This window comes from Miniopterus natalensis, chromosome 8 (assembly GCF_054644295.1).
Source record: "Miniopterus natalensis isolate mMinNat1 chromosome 8, mMinNat1.hap1, whole genome shotgun sequence".
NCBI lineage: Eukaryota > Metazoa > Chordata > Mammalia > Chiroptera > Miniopteridae > Miniopterus > Miniopterus natalensis.
The window spans coordinates 19,519,695-19,523,537 of record NC_142088.1 but is presented as its reverse complement, the minus strand read 5'-3'; positions in this window follow the sequence as shown (position 1 = coordinate 19,523,537).

Genomic DNA, 3,843 nt, shown 5'->3' with positions numbered 1-3,843 from the left:
TAAACTGATGTCACCCTGACAGAATAACTGGAGAAAAGCATGAAAGTTTATTAAATGTTTACATATTCATGGGAACCTTCACAAGAGAGTGAAGATTCAAAGAAGTGACCAGAGCAGGAAGCTATTATACCCTTAGACAAAGTAAAAAGAAATTTGTGAAAAATTGGCAAGGCCAATGGGTTTGGGCTAGGGGTAGTAAATGATGAAGTGACTAGGAAGATAAAGTTAGTCTAACAAGGTTTGTTTGCACAGATTTCATGGCTCCAAATTTCTTGTCTCTGGTGATAAGAATGTCTTGCCTGTTCCTGCCATGGGGAGGGTACTTTGCACATGGGAGATTTATTTTTCTCTTTCAGGACAAAGGAGGGTCAGAGTGTCCTTTGTGTACCAGCTGTTTCTTAAATGCCTTTAATTCAAAATAATCAATATGTCAACGTGTCATATTTTGGGGTGGCATATTCTGGTTTCCTTCAAGAACAATCCTTAAAAGCTGAAAACAAACTGAAGCTAAAGAACCTAACCATACATCAAGTTGGTACATATCCATACGAAGAAAAAAAATTATTTCAAAAGACTTTGAAATACAGTATTTTGACTGCACATCCCTGTGGGATATAATTTAAGGAAAAAGAACTGCAAAGAAGTTTTAAATTGCAGTTGATAGTTGCTGTTAGTAGAGCTATCGGCACAGCATCACATATGGAAAATTCTTGCTTAAAATAAATTGAACCAAACCTAATCACATCTCTAAAACTATCATTTTACAGGAAATGCAGAAGATGGAGGAAAATTTAGATGACATTATGAAAAAGCAATCAGCCACATTCAAAATGTGGAACATTCTGGAAGATAAACAATTCTCCAATAAATTTATGGTGTAGGAAAAAAGAGTTAAAAAGAGGTATTATAAAATAAGAGATTTAAGCAACATGATAAGCAAATAAATATGTGGGCCTTATTTGAATCCTGACTTCCTTTGTGACAATCAGATAAATTGTAATATGCATTGGGTAGTAGATGAGACAAGGAATAATTGTGTCAAGTATGGCAATGGAAAGGTGGTCATGCTAAAAAAATTTATTATTTTCTAGCAATGCAACCTGAAATATTTATGGATTCAATCACATAATGTCTGGGTTTTTTAAATACTCTAGTGTCCTAATGCTAAACAAAAGGATTTAAAGAAAGGTATGGCAATTAGATGGAAATGCTTCAGAGATGACTAGTAGGGCAGAATGGGAAAAGTATTCTTTGGTTTAAGCAAAAGGAAGTCATTGGTAACCTTAAGAAGAGCTAGACCAAATGATTTGGTGTTTAATTAGAGAGGGAGGAGTTTTCAAGTGGAGACAGTGAGATTTTACTTTTAAAGGGCTGGAGAAATACTAATAGAGGTAATAATAGTAATATGAACTAGAGGAGTCTGCGAAAGGCTGGTTTGCTGACTTTTTTCTTTTTTTAAATGTGAAGCAATTCCATAGAGAGAAAAACGAGATTCCTCTTTTTTTATTTTCTTTCTTTCACAATTCAGCTCGTAACACCATGCTCTCTCTTTTCCTCTGCCAGAGAGACAGGAGTGTATGCTCCTTCCCCAGTGTCCTAGAGCGAGTAAACTTGGAGCAAAGCTTCCTGCCATAGTATATAGAGTGCACAGTGAGAGCAAGAAGTAAACTCTTGTTGTTTTAAGTCACTGACATTTTTTTTTTTTTAAAGATCTTTATCGATTTCAGGGAGAGGGAGAGAGAGAGAGAAACATCAATGACCAGAGAGTCACTGATCAGCTGCCTCCTGCACACCCCCAACTGGGGATCGAGCCCACAACCCGGGCATGTGCCCTGACAGGGAATCGAACCTCGATCTTCTGGGTCCTAGGTCGACCCTCAATGGCTGAGCCACGCTCGGCCAGGCAGTCACTGACATTTTGAGGTTGTTTGTTATTACAGTATAGTTTAGTCCATCTGACTTAGGGATACTTTTTTAAAAAAGTATTTATTATTTATTTATTTATTTATTTATTTATTTATTTATTTTTTTATCATCCCCCCCCATTACCCCACTCCCCTCCCCTTTGGCAACCATCAGCTTGTTCTCTGTATCTATCGGTCTGTCTCTGTGTTGTTTTTATTCACATATAAGTGAATCGAATGGTACTTGTCTTTTGCTATCTGACTTATTTCACTTAACATAATGTCTTCTACATCCATCCATATTGTTACAAATGTTAAGATTTCATTGTTCTTTACTGTTGAGCAATATTACATTGTGTGTGTGTGTGTGTGTGTGTGTGTGTGTGTGCGTGCGTGTGTGTGCTGCTAGCGTAAGGGATGTTTAAACCTGTAGAGAATTTTTGTGAATTTTATTTGAGACAAACTCACAATTGCTGGGAAGCAAAATCTCAGCAAACTGAGAAAATGCTCCAGAGAATGGTAGTTTTGCACCTTAATTTATACATTACAGTCATAGGAGAAAGTGTAAGGGGTTTACGTGAAATCCATTGGTGACAGGTTTAGGAGGAGGGAGAAAGCAAAGTGGAGAAATCTCTGAGATTGGATAAAAGGTAAAAGAAATAGAAACATACTACTTTTACATAGGCGTGTGTAGGATACCTAACAGCTAACAATGAATAGGATTGCAATACCAGTGAGGGGTTCTGTGGTCTCTATTCTGATGCAGTGAGGGGTCCAGAAAAAAAAAATTACCCTGTATGTTATTGTAGATGCAAAAAGACAATATCGGCTCAGTTAAGGTAAAGATTGACCTTTGTCAGGGAAGATAGCGGCCTAGGATATGACTACCCACCATGACTACCCTCTAGTTAGAAAGTTTTCATTTCAGGCCATCCTCTGTGGTTACTTTAGGCCCCTGAGTTTGTGAGGCCACCATGCAGGCCTCCCTCAGCTTAGTACGTGACCCCTTTTTGGTTATATATATATTCATACCTTCCTTATCCATGCATCTATGGCTGGAGACCTAGGTCCATATCTTGACTATTGTAAATAATGCTGCAATAAACATAGGGGTGCATATATCTTTTTGCATGACTGTTCTTGTTTTCTTTGGATACTCAGAAGTGGAATTGCTGGGTCATATAGCAACTCTATTTTTAATTTTTTGAGGAATTTCCACATTGTTTTCCACAGTGGCCACACCAAATTACAATTCCACCAACAGTGCACAACGGTTCCCTTTTCTCCACCTCACCAGTCCTTGTTATTTGTTGATTTTTGATGACAGCCAAGGGATACTTTTTAATACAATAAAATATAAAAGATGTGTAATGGATTCAGTAGCTTCCACTCAGTGAGACATTGATGATAACACCTTCCCACACTGACTACGGGAGAAACTTAGGCCATCCTGTGTGACTTCTACATCTCTATGTCCCATTAGTTCTCTGTATCTCCTGTGGCATGAAGGGTTGCAAATAATTGTTGGCTTTTGTCTGCTAACTCCAGGAATAGCTGCATTTGTTTGTTCAGTACTTGCTCCCCTGTTCTGCTGTGTTTTCAGAGAAGATTTTTGCATGTCTTTTCACAGAGATAGAAGCAATTGCATGGTGAGACACCGCAAGCTTTAGGAAGTCTGTAGAGGACCTGGTAAGCATTCAAAGAACATGATTGACTAAAATAAAATGGCTGGAAAATTTGACCCAGTCCAGGCCTGAAAACTCTGAGAACCAATCATGATGGAATATTAGGAACTCTTTCCTCATCTTCAGGCAATTTCTAGAATTTGTTACCTGCCTTAATCTTGATGCCATCATTGAGGCACTGCAGTGGTAACTTAGCAACTCTCCTGGGTTTTTTTTTGCCTGTGGAGCCCCACTGAGCAGGAATGTGATTAATT